The sequence below is a fragment of the Jaculus jaculus genome, chromosome 5 (assembly GCF_020740685.1).
Source record: "Jaculus jaculus isolate mJacJac1 chromosome 5, mJacJac1.mat.Y.cur, whole genome shotgun sequence".
NCBI lineage: Eukaryota > Metazoa > Chordata > Mammalia > Rodentia > Dipodidae > Jaculus > Jaculus jaculus.
Genome location: NC_059106.1, coordinates 60,236,237 through 60,249,612, shown reverse-complemented (window position 1 = coordinate 60,249,612; position 13,376 = coordinate 60,236,237). Strand labels below are relative to the sequence as shown.

General features: G+C 49.4%; 1 protein-coding gene across 4 annotated transcripts in view; it reads left to right on the top strand.

Annotated features, from left to right (window-relative positions):
- The window catches only part of Ahdc1 (AT-hook DNA binding motif containing 1), a 75,107-nt gene extending 68,869 nt beyond the window's left edge, over positions 1-6,238 (top strand). For all 4 annotated transcript variants that reach the window (XM_045149434.1, XM_045149437.1, XM_045149436.1 and 1 more), the window contains exon 6: positions 5,733-6,238. The gene's annotated coding sequence lies outside the window, so the exon portion shown is untranslated. The remainder of the gene's footprint in view (positions 1-5,732) is intronic.
- The last annotated feature ends 7,138 nt before the right edge of the window (positions 6,239-13,376 follow it).

The window sequence follows — 13,376 nt, the reverse complement described above, 5'->3', positions numbered from 1 at the left end:
AGAAGAGTCAAGGCAGGAGGGAACATCTAGAAGTATCTTCCCAGACTGTGTCCTGCGCACCGGCTGTTCCCTGGCCTGGCCTGCCCTGCCCTCTCTTCCCACCATGGTCTCCCACCTGCCATTTCCTGTCTTTCATTCAGACATCACCTCCTCCAAGAAGTGTTCCGTGATCCTTCCCAGGCACAACTAATCTCTAGCCCTTTATGCATCCGTGACAGCCCTTCCTGGGAATGTCCTCAGCACGACATCAACCCCTTGAGGCCAGTTACTCATCTCTGTGCACCGTCACCACACCCCCCACCACCACCACCCATCATGTCTCATCATTCTTGGGACATTTTGTGTGTGTGTGTGTGTTTATTTTTATTTATTTATTTTGTTTTTTTGAGGTAGGGTCTCACTCTAGCCCAGGCTGACCTGGAATTCACTATGTAGTCTCAGGGTGGCCTCAAACTCATGGTGATCCTCCTATCTTTCTGCCTCTGGAGTGCTGGGATTAAAGGTGTGCTCCACCATGCCCCAGCCCATGTGTTTATATTTTAACATCAGTTAGACACCTCCCCCTGCCTCTCCCAGTTGGCATGAAGAGCTAAAACACTTAGTGGAACCAGATGGAGTTCATATCCTAGAACTCACAAACCTTGACCATGATTCCTACCTCCCAGAGCCCTCGTTCCTCCCTTGTCCTGATAGACCAACTCCTAAAGGGAGTGGGGGTGACTTCTTGAACAAGAATGAAAGGAGTGCTCTGGCCAGTAGTGGACACAGATTTTTTAAAACTGGGATTGGGTGGGGTGGGGGAGCCACCTCACACCCCCTAGCTTCCCTGGCCCCAAATGGGAACTAATTCTGACCCTTCTTTATTTTGGGGGGGAGGTCCGAGGTAGGGTCTCACTGTAGCTCAGGCTGACCTGGAATTCACTATGTAGTCTCAGGCTGGCCTTGAACTCATGATGATCCTCCTACCTCCCAAGTGCTGGAATTAAAGGTGTGCACCACCACGCCTGGTTCGCTTTCTGACCTTTTAATTATTTTTAAGTTTTTATTAATTTATTTATTTCTTAGGGGGAGAGAGAGTGGGCATGCCAGGGCTTCTAGCCACTGCAAACGGACTCCAGATGCATGCGCCACCATGTATATCTGTCTTACATGGGACCTGGGTCCTTAGGCTTCAAAGGCAAGTGCCTTAACCACTACACCATCTCTCTAGCCCTCCTTCTGACTTTTTTTGGTGGGGAGGGGTTCGAGGTAGGGTTTCACAGACTGAGCTGGAATTCACTGTGCAGTCTCAGGGTGGCCTGGAATTCATGGTGCTCCTCCTACCTCTGCCTCCTGAGTGCTGGGATTAAAGCCGTGCACCACCACGCCCGGCCTTCTGACCTTTTAATGGACCCCAGGCTTGCCTGACCTGATGGCATTTCTGCCTGTTATGTGTGGTCAGAGCTCCAAAGCAATATTCTCTCCACATTTAAGCGCCTGGTGGCCTATACAATACCACAAAGGGGCTGGAGAGAGCTCCGCAGTTCAAGGTTACTGGCAGAGCCTAATGGGCCCAGGTTTGATTCCCTAGTATACCCACATAAAGCCAGGTGCACAAATGGCACATGCTTCTGGGATTCATTTGCAGTGGCAAGAGGCCCTGGTATGCCCATTCTCTCCCCCCCCCCCCCCCCCGCCCAAGAGTGAGGTGGCTCAGTCTTCAGGCAGCTGCAGTGTGGCTTTGACCTTTGTCTTTGGAACCCCATCTCAGTGCCTGAAGAGCTCCCTGTCACCTGTTCAGTGCCCTTATTTTGCTGAAATGAAACTGGACCCAGAGAGAGAAGGGCTGTGCCCTATGTCACACAGCAAATTAGTCTGTTTGGCTGCCGTACACGCGCCCTCTCTCTCTCTCTGTCTGCTGCATTGGCATTGAACTCCTCTTCTGGAGACAGAGGCTAGAGAGGAGGTCAAGGTTTACTACCTGCCCTGGCGGGTAGTAGTTGTGAATGCGTACTTGCTGGTTGCTTAAACAGATACACACATGTGTACCCCTTTTGTGAGGGGAATGGCGGTCTTTGGGTGACCTGATTTCCGTATTATCTATAGCACTTGAATCTTTGCTCCCACCTACCCCCTCAGTGCCCGTGCCCACCCCTACTTAAGTTCCTGGCACCTTAGTTTCTAAAACTGCTGGAGTGTGAGGACGCAGTGGAATTTGGTTGTGTGGCACTAAAAGGTTAATCTTGGGAATAATGATTGGTGTCCTGGGGCCAGGTGCATGCTGGGACTGGGGGCACAGAGGTACCACACACAGGTCTTTGCCCTGGAGGAGCAGGGTAGAGAATGACAAGTGCACTGGTAGCTATGGAAACAGGGCCCTCTAAGGTGGCATCCTGGAGGTGTGCAAGAGCTGAGCTGGACCCTGACATGCTGACCAGCGTTAGATCAGTCATTGCTGTCGCTCAGCCCACACGCGTGCGTGACCCCAGCACGCTGAGCGCTGTGCTCAGCACTGAGTTAAGAGCTGTAGTCCCCCTGCCAAGACTGGGCTGGGTGCTCCCATTCTTCCTGATGCCCCCCTCCCCCGTCTTCCATTGGCACAGTCCCCATCTCTCTTCATGGATATTGCCCAGTTGGAGTCTACTTTGATCTTCCTCCACTCCAGGAGGCTCTTGAGGGGGAAACCAGTTATGTTCTCTGCCTTGTCCCCAGTGCTCTGCACTGGACTGCTTGGCACCTGAACATTTGGTTTGGATAGTTGAGTGGAGTGAGGTCTGCTTTCTTCCCAGCACAGCACTCTTCCTTCTCCCCCCACCAAGAACCCTCAGGCTTTGATTCCTCCCCACCCCCATCCTCCTCCACATTCTCCCCAAGCCTCTGGCTGGCCAAGTCTTGGAGGCTGGGAGGACAGTGGGAGGGGAAGGTGAGGCTCTCTGGGCGGCTTAGCAGAGGGTGAGAAAGCCTCCTGCTGCCTGGCCGCGGGCACCGCGGGAAGGTTCTGGCAGGAGCCGCCTGCTGGGCTGAGATCACCATGGAGACCTGGCTTGGAGAGGGTCACTGGCAGTGGCTAAGGGCTGGTGGGGGTGGGAGAGGCAGGGATTGGTACAGAGGCTTCCAGCCTGCTCCAAGCCCTTGGAGGGACAGAGCAAACCTGGGGTTCCTCGCTGTCAACATGCCAAGTGGTTTGCAGCGGCGCAGCCCACCCCAAGTCTCCACTAGACACATGGTAGAGGTTCTTGACTTGGCAGCTGTCCTTCAACTGCAGTAAAACGAGCTTCTGAGTTGAGATCCCCAGTGCTCATTGAACCAGCGCCCCACATACCCTAGTCAGCCCAGCAGCTGACCTCACTTGTCATCCTAACTGGAGAGCCGACCTTCATCCCCGCAGCACTCCTGCCCCAAGAGCCACTTTCCCGCCCACCACCCTGTCACCTTGCAGGCGCACTGCTGACCCCCAAGTCCCTTATACGCCCATCCCCACTGCAGACCTGCCAGTCTCACAGCAGCCAACCCTTGCCCTCCTCATTCCCCTTTCTTGCCAGAATGGGGTGCTGCCCCTGCCCTGCAGGAGCCCCAACTGCTCCTGCTAGCCCTCAGGGCAGCCCTGGCAAGCCTAGCCTCAGGACAAAAGTCATCTCTGGGGCTGACTGCCCAGCAGACAGCAGCTGAGGCTGAGCAGAATGTCAATGTGGCCTTGTTGGAGAGGAAAGCCAAGAAAAGGACGAGGAGAGGCTTTTTGTTGCCTCCTGGCTCCTGTGGCTGTGGGGGAGGATGGGTGGCTCACAGAGGAGGCTTAGGGCGTTTAGCACCCATAACCTGCTCCTGATTCTGGAGGAAAGAGTCACACGCTGGGGGTGGAAAACGAGAGTTCCAAGGAGCTGGCAGACCAGTGGCCTTAGGAATGCCAGGCTGCTCCTGTTACCCCAGCAGATCTGTGGGTCTAGGTCTAGCTAGGCTGGCAGTGTATATAGGGAAGTTGGGTTCCACATATGATTAGAATAGTCTGGCAAGGGCTGGAGAGATGGCTTAGCAGTTAAGACATTTGCCTGCAAAGCCAGAGGATCCTGGTTTGACTCTCCAGGACCCACGTAAGCCAGATGCACAAGATGGCGCATGCATCTGGAGTACGTTTACGGTGGCTGGAGTCTCTGATGTACACATTCTCTCCCTCTCTGTCCTCCTTTCTCCCTCTCAAATAAATAAATAAAATATATATTTAGAAAATTAAAAAATCGAGAATGGGGAGTTTCTGAGCTTTGGGAAGGCAACATTTCTACCAAACACAGATAGCATTAACCTCTAAGCCATCTCTCTAGCCCTTCTTTCTTTGTTTTGTTTTTTTTCAAGGTGGGGTCTCACTCTGGCTCAGCTGACCTGGAAGTCTCAGGGTGGACTCAAACTTGCCTCTGCCTCCTGAGTGCTGGGATTAAAGGCATGTGCCACCACGCCTGGCTCTTGTTTTTGTTTTTTTTTTGAGGTAGGGTCTCACCCTAGCTCAGGCTGACCTGGAATTAACTCTGTAGTCTCAGGGTGGGTTTGAACTCATGGTGATCCTCTACCTCTGCCTCCTGAGTGTTGGGATTAAAGGCAAACACTGCCATACCCGTCTCCTTTCTTTTTTTTAAAAAAAAAAACACACCTGAGTTTGACCTTGAACTTCTGATCCACCTGGGTGCTGTTGATATAGTGCTGTGGATTGAGTGTAGAGGCACGCTAGGCAAGCACTCTGCCATCTGGCTGATATTTTATATATATATATAGATAGATAGATAGATAGATAGATAGATAGATATGGTTTTTATTTATTTGAGAGAGGGGCCCGCAAATACAGAATGGGGGCCTCTAGCCACTCACTGCAAAGGAACTCCAGACCCATGAGCCTCCATGTCCAGCTGGTTTATGTGGGTTTTGGGGAATCAAACCTGGGTCCTTAGGTTTCACAGTCAAGCACCTTAACCTCTAAGCCATCTCTCCAGTCCTCTTTCTTTCATAAAAGGGTCTAATTCTATAGCTCAGGCTAGCTTTAAGCTCTAGCCTCCTGCCTCTGCCTTCTAAATGCTCAGATTACAATCATTAGTCACCATGCCTGATTCTAGTAACGCCTTTTACTAATGGATAAACTGCAGCTCATGGAAGTTTAGCTCCTACAGAAATCACAGAATTGTTATTGGCATTTGAACTCAGCTGTGTCTAGCTCACACTCTGCTCTTCTGTTCTACTCCTAGGAAACTTGCTGCCTAACCCAGCCTTTGTTTTTCAACATCTTGGTGCAGTCTTTGACATTTACAAATGGGGAAACGATAGCTGTAAATTGAGCTCTCTAGAGACTGAGGCAGAAGAATCTGGAGCTTAGGACCAGCCTTGGCTACATGAGACATTATACTTTTTTAAAAAGATCAAATGGAGCCAGGTGTGGTGGCGCACGCCTTTAATCCCAGCACTAGGGAGGCAGAGGTAGGAGGATCACCATGAACTGGAGGTCATCCTGAGATTGCATAGTGAGTTCCAGGTCAACCTGGGCTAGTACCTCAAAAAAACAAAAATAAATAAATAAATAAAGGAGAAACTGAATTCAGAAAAGGCCAGACATAGTCCTAAAGTCACACGGGGGCCCATTTGGAGAAGGAACAGTGCAGTTAGCGCCTCCCAGCATCTTGGTGCAAGCTAAACTGAAGCCTCCTCTTGGCCTCCTTGTCTCCAGTGCGCTAGCTACCTGCCTCCTGCTGACTTCTGCCTCTTGTGTTTCTTTGCAGCTTTCAGAAAACCAATGCCAAGACCCCTCCCAGCGTCCACATCGTCCTCTGGCAGGAGCGCCTGCCCCTCTGCCTCCCACCTGCCCCTGCACTGCCCACAGCCCTGTCTCCCCCAACCCCCCCCCCGCCCACCCCTCCACCACGCAGAAGCCGAAGGTGAGCCCTTTCTGCACAAAACCAGCAATTGTAAATACTTTTTAAAAATGTACAAAACTTAAAAACAAAACACAGTTTTAGAAAAAGACAAAAAAAAGAGCGAGAGAGCGAGCGAGAGAGAGAGAGCGTGTGCAAGAGATTGCGTGCAGGGCCTCAAGGTGTCCAGAGCCCCTGCAAGTATGCACTGAGAAATTTATCTACAGGTCGTTTGACAAAAATGAACAATATCCTATTTATTGTATATACTGTTTTATTATAAATCGTGGATTGTATATTGCATTCTGTAAACCTGCTGTGGTCCCGTGGTGTGCAAATTCGCATGGTGGGGGGGAGGGAGAAGAACCTCTTGCGGGAGCTTTTTTTTTTTCTTTTTTTTTTTTTTTTCCTTTTTTTTTCTTATTTTTCACTCTTTTGGGTTTTCTCTTCTGTTGTTGTTGTTGTTTTCTGTTGGCAGGACACACCCAAAGATCCAAGTTTGTATTAAAAAGAAATGAAAAAAAGCAAAAAAAAAAAAAAAAGTTGTGTCTTGTGAAAGGGAATGAGTGAGGTGAGGGTGGATGGACTGGAAGGGACACACAGCTGGGTTTTATCACCAGCCACTGGTTTCCCCTGGAGTTGAAATACCCACATATGTTCATGTGTTTTCTAGTTTCCCCTCCTCTTGAGTTCTCCCTTCTGTCTGATAGATGGTTCCCCCTCCCTCCTCTCCACCCCAGGCCCTGGGCCTCTCCCGCCTCTGAGCACCCCCATTCTGTTCCCTAATACTTCTGGGCATTCTGCCCCAGGTAGAGGATTCTGCATCTTATTTTTGGTTGTTTTGTTCTTTTGGTTTTGGATTCTGCTGCTTCATTCATTTACCCTGCATCTCCTTGGCCTTGGTCTCCATAGTTCAGCAGTACATATCTGATAGACTTACTTCGTCCAGGTACAAGAACCTTCGTGGGACCCTGCTTCTTCTGGGACTGGAGTAACCCCTGCTTGTGATTCCCCATTCACTCCAGGCACCATGTCTCCCCTGCCACCAGATCCACCATTTTACCCCCAACACACTCAGCTGTGCTTATGTAAAACCCAAGGCATGACCAGGTCAGGCACCCCAACATTTCTCCACCTCCTCTTGCCACCCTGAACCCCTTGCAACTTTGGTCACTTGAACTGAGCCATTTTCTGCTGGGTCTGAAAGGCAAAGCTGCTTCGTACTTGCTGACCTTCGTTCCCCTCACCCACACACGCGGTGTCTACTTCGGCCTCCTGGGCTTGACCCTTTTTAAGGTAACACTCTGCTGAATATGACTTCTCCCTGTCCCTCAGTGAAATTCAGGGGGACAACAGGGCATGGCTCATAGATCTGGGCATCCCTCCCTGCTCCTACCACCAAGGCTTGGGCCTTGGAGTAGTCAGAGGAACCCTTGATCTGAGGGCGAAGCAGGCCTCGCCTGAGCACCCCTTCCTGGAAGAAACGGGACTCTTTGACACGCCACAGCCATGGAGAACTGCTACCCGTATGAGATGTAAAGGCCGTCTGCTAAGTAACCTTCTCCAAGCACCCACAAGAAGCAGGGCGGGCCTACCTTCCTGTCTGTTGCTAATACCACACTCAAGCTGACAATCCCCTGTGGAGCCCAAAGTGGGGGCAGGAAGCAGCAAGACCTCCTGAGGGGCGCGGTGGGGGGCGGGAGTGGGGGGGGAGGGGCGGGAGTGAGGGGCTGCTTGCCAGAAAAGAAAAGTTAGAAAGAACCAGGCCTAAGGTGGTAAGCTGGAAAAACGAGAGTGTTCTGGAGCAGTGCAGAGCATGTTTGATGGCTCCGAGGTAGGACAGAATGTCAGGAAGCAGAAACCTCAGGTAGGCCTAAGTGCAGCGGCCTCCAGGTACTGGAAGGCTGTAGCAAGGTCACTGGGGCTGGAAGGAGGGGGGGGGGGATCGGATTACGTAATTCTGGTAGAGTGCTTGGGTGGTGTGCACAGGCCCTGGGTTCCTCTCCCTCGCCCCAGAGAGGAGACAGCTAGGATAAAGCCACACAAGAGAAGCCTGTTACAGCCTCAAGAGTAGCCTGCAGGGAGGAACTGCCTGTGTTCCCTGTCTGCTGAAGAGGCAGAAGAGAGGTGGGGCTGGCAGGTGAGGTGATCAGAGCTGAGCTGGCTTCCAAGGGATTTAAGGTTCAGTCAGAGGGTGAAACCTGGTGGGGGATGCTGAGGACTCAGAGAGGAGGGGCTGTGAAGGGATTGTATCTCAATACAAAAGGGGTCTCCAGGAGGTGAGGAAGGGTATTGAAGGGTTGCATATGCAGAAAGTAAAGAATTGGGGGTAGGGAGACCAGTGGAGGAAATGGTAGCTTAGGGAGGTAATTACAGCACTGGGAAGAGGCTTTTAGACTGGAAGCAAGGAAGAGAATTCACTGCAAGGAAAGGAACAATGGGCCTGGGATGGTGGAGTCAACCTGGCCAGGAGTTTGTCATCATACTCGGCTACATACTCAGTTAAAGGCCAGCCTGAGCTACATGAGACCCTGCCAAACACACAAGAAGGCACAGTGGCAGAGGGAGCCAGATAAGGGAGGGTGAGAACTGGGGTTGATGAGAGATGAAGCACTGGCTGGGCCCGGGATCTGGATTGGACAATGAGTTAGCTCACTGCAGAGCATTCACAGGGCCCAAGGTTTCATCCCCAAGGCTGGGGTGAGAGACATCTGCAGGAACTGAGAGGAATCGGGCTTGGTGGGGTCTGCTGCTTAACAAAGCCCTTCAGAGGTTGGGGCCTCACCACAGCTTAGGTGCTACAGCTGAGCCCATCAAGACTACCTGCCTCCTAGCCAGACATGGTGATGCAAATTTGTAATCCCAGCTACTTGAGCTACGGGAGCTCAAATTCAAAGCCAGTTTGAGCACTTTATCAAGACTGTCTGAAAAACAAAACAGTGAAGCTGGCTGGGGCTATAGCTCAGTGGTATAGTTCTTGACCAGCATTCCAGAGGTCCTGGGTTCAATCCCTAGCTACACAAACAAAAGAGAAAACAACTTTTTAGTTCCCAGATGATTTGGATTTTGCCACCATTGCTTCTGGAGTGTTTATTCTTCAAAAGAACCCATGACAATGACAGGAAGAGGTAGGAGGATCACTGAGTTCGAGGCCTCCCTCAGACTGAATCCAGGTCAGCCTGTGGGGGGGGGGGGGAGAATCCATGAGATAAAGATTCACAGGAGCAGGAGAGATGGCTCAGCAGTTGAGGTGCTTGCTTGAAAAACCTGATGGGATTAACTAGTACACACACAAAGCATCTGGAGCTTGATTCCAGTGGCAGGGGTCCCATTCACTCCCTCCCTCCCTCTCCATGCAATGTGTGTGTGTGTGTGTGTGTGTGTGTGTGTGTGTATGAGAGGGAGAAAGAAAGACTGACTTGGGGTAAGTGACTTGTCTCTGGAGTGACACAGGTCAAATGGAAAGTATCAGAAGTAGATTATCCCAAAAACTGACTCCAAGTCTTTGCTTTTTCATAATAATTAAAACAATAGGGGCTGGAGAGATGGCTCAGTGGGTAAGGCACTTGCCTACAAAGCCTAATGACGGGTGTAACTCCCCAGTACCCACATAAAGCCAGAAGCACAAGGTGGCACATTCATCCTGCAGTTTGTTTGCAATGGCTACAGGCTCTGGAGTGCCCATTCTCTCTCTCTCTTTCCTCTTTCTGCTTGCAAATAAATGAAGAAAAAATCTATTTAGGACATGAGACAGCTCAGTAGAGTGGTATGTGTTTAGCATGCACAAGAAGAAGCCCTAGGATCAATTCATGGTGTGCACACAGACAGACACATCTTTAAAAATCCAAAATTGAGCCAAGCATGGTGGCACACGCCTTTAATCCCAGCACTCAAGAGGCAGAAGTAGGAGGATCACTATGACTTTAAGGCCACCCTGGAACTACAGAGTGAATTCCAGATCAGCCTGGGATAGAGTAGGACCCTACCTAAAAAGAAAAAAAAAAAAAAATCTTGCGGGCTGGAGAGATGGCTTAGCTGATAAGGTATGTGCTTGCAAAGCCTAAGGACCCAGGTTTGATTCCCCAGGACTCACATAAGCAAGATGCACAAGGAGGCACATGCATTTGGAGTTCGTTTGCAATGGCTAGAGGGCCTATTGCATCCATATTCTCTTTCAGTCATATATATATGTATGTATGTATGTTTTGTTTTTTTTCTTTCTTGAGGTAGGGTCTCACTCTAGCCCCAGGCTGACCTGGTATGCACTACATAGTCTCAGGGTGGCCTTGAACTCACAGGGGATCCTCCTACCTCTGCCTTCTGAGTGCTGGGATTAAAGGCTTGCACCACCATACACTGCTGAAATAAAAAAGTTTTTAATCCAGAAATAGGGGCTAGAAAGATAGCTTAAAAGTTAAGCGCTTGCCTGTGAAGCCTAAGGACCCCAGTTGGAGGCTGGATATCCCAGGACCCACATAAGCCAGATGCACAAGGTGGTGCATGCACCTGGAGTTTGTTTACAGTGGCTGAAGGCCCTGGCACTGTCTGTATCTACCTCTTTCTCTTTATCTGTTGCTATCAAATAAATAAAAATAAATCCAGAAAATAGGCTAGGGGGATGGCTTACAAGTTAAGGCATTTGCCTGCAAAGCCAAAGACCCAGGTTCGATTCCCCAGGACCTATGTAAGCCAGATGCACAAGGTGGCACATGTATCTGGAGTTTGTTTGCAGTGGATGGGCCCTGGCACACCCATTTTCTCTCTCCCTCCCCACCCCCCCCTCCATCCCTCTTTCTATCAAATAAATAAAAATAAAAAATATTTTTGGGCTAGAGAGATGGCTTAGCGGTTAAGCGCTTGCCTGTGAAGCCTAAGGACCCCAGTTCGAGGCTCGGTTCCCCAGGTCCCACGTTAGCCAGATGCACAAGGGGGCGCATGCGTCTGGAGTTCATTTGCAGAGGCTTGAAAGCCCTGGCGCGCCCATTCTGTCTCTCTCCCGCTATCTGTCTTTCTCTCTGTGTCTATCGCTCTCAAATAAATAAATAAAAAATTTAAAAAATATATATATATTTTACAAAAAATCCAGAAATTGTGCTGGGTGTAGTGGCACACGCCTTTAGTCCCAGCACTCAGCAGGCAGAGGTAGAAGGATAACTGTGAGTTCAAGGCCACCCAGAGACTACATAGTGAATTCCAGGTCAGCCTGGACTAGAGTGAAACCCTACCTTGAAAAAAAAAAAAAAATCCAGAAATTTCCAGGCATAGTGGCACACACCTTTAATCCCAGCACTTGGGAGGGTGAGGTAGGAGGATTACCATGAGTTCCAGGTCAGCCTGACCTAGAGTGAAATCCTACTTTGAAAAAGTATATATATTTGAAAGCCGGGCGTGGTGGCGCACGTCTTTAATCCCAGCACTCGGGAGGCAGAGGTAGGAGGATTGCCATGAGTTCAAGGCCACCCTGAGACTCCATAGTGAATTCCAGGTCAGTCTGGGCCAGAGTGAGACCCTACCTCGAAAAACCAAAAAAAAAAGAAAAGAAAAGAAAAATGTATATATATTTGAGAGAGGGAGAGAAAAAGGCAGATAGAAAGAATGGGTGTGCCAGGACCTCCAGCCACTGCAAACAAACACCAGATACATGAGCCACCTTGTGCAGCTGGCTTTATATGGTCCTGGGGAATTGAACCTGGGTCCTTTGGCTTTGCAGTCAAGTGCCTTAACCACTAAGTCATCTCTCCAGCTTTCGAAAAAATAATTTTTAAGCTGGGCATGGTTGTGCACATGTTTAATCCCAAAACCAAAAAAAGGGGGGGTCTGGAGGGATGGTTTAGCAGTTAAGGCATTTGTCTGCAAAGCCAAAGGACCCAGGACCAACATTAGCCAGATGTACAAGGGGCGCACGCATCTGGAGTTCATTTGCAATGGCTGGAGGCCCTAGCACGCCTATTCTCTCTTCCTTCCTCTTTCTCTGTCAAACAAATGAATAAACAAAATTTCAAAGGGGTATAATTTTTTTCAATTTTTGTATTAACAACTTCCATGATTATAAAAAAAAAAAAATCCCATGATAATACCCTCCCTTCCCCTACTTTCCCCTTTGAAACTCCATTCTCCTTCATATCCCCTCCCCATCTCAATCGTTCTCTTTTATTTTGATGTCATGATCCTTTCCTCCTATTATGATGGTCTTGTGTAGGTAGTGTCAGGCACTGTGAGGTCATGGATATCCAGGCCATTTTGTGTCTGGGGGGAACACACTGTAAGGAGTCCTACCCTTTGGCTCTTAAATTCTTTCCACCACCTCTTCTGCAATAGACCTTGTGCCTTGGAAGGTGTGATAGAGATATTGCAGTACTGAGCACTCCATTCACTTCTTTCCAGCATCATGATGCCTTCTGAGTCATCCCAAGGTCACTGCCATCTGAAAAGAGATGATTCTCTACCAAAAGTGAGAGTAGCATTAATATAAGGGTATGAACATTAAGAGAAGTGACTGGGCAGTTTGATAAGCATATTATATACATTTAGCCAGACAGCAGCAGACATTACACCTCTAGGGCTCATGACTACCCATTTTAAGTTTTTAGTATTAGGGATGTATTCCCTCCCATGAAGTGGGCTTCCAGTCCAATTAGAAGGCAGTTGGTTTCCACCATGACAGACATGCCACTATTGCACCCTTTGGCTCATTTGGCCTGGCTGACCAAATCTAAGGCTTAACAGTATCCACTGTTGAGTATCTTCACTGGTGATTTCTCTTTCTCCCATTGAACTGCATGCAGAATGGCTTCTTCCAGCTTTCTGTCACCTGGTCGATATGGAGGAGGTTATCAGCTCAGTTCCAGCAGGATTTCTCAGTGGCCTTGCTTCCCAAGTATGTGGAGTCTTCAGCAATAGGGTCTTAGCATCTATTCCTGGTGGGAAACCAAGGGCCTCAGCAATGGCTTATAATATTTTGGAGGCATCTGGGACCTCCCTGGCTAACAACTCCCCACTGTGGTTAAGACACTTGTCTGCAAACCTAACTGAGTTCAATTCCCCAGTACCATGTAAAGCCAGATGCACAAAGTGGTACATGCATCTGGAGTTCATTTGCAGCAGCTAGAGGCCTTGGTGCACCCATATTCTGTCCTCCCTCTGTTTACTACTATCTGTCTCTCTACAAATAAATAAAATATATTCTTAAAAGCCAGGTGTGGGGCTGGAGAGATGGCTTAGCGGTTAAGCGCTTGCCTGTGAAGCCTAAGGGCCCCGGTTCGAGGCTCGGTTCCCCAGGACCCACGTTAGCCGGATGCACAAGGGGGCTCACATGTCTGGAGTTCATTTGCAGTGGCTGGAGGCCCTGGCGTGCCCATTCTCTCTCTCCCTCTCTTTCTCTGCCTCTTTCTCTCTGTGTCTGTCGCTCTCAAATCAAAAAATAAACAAAAATATTTTTTTTTAAAAAGCCAGATGTCGTGGCATACACCTTTAATCCCAGCACTTAGGAAGCCAAGGTAAGAGGATCTCTGT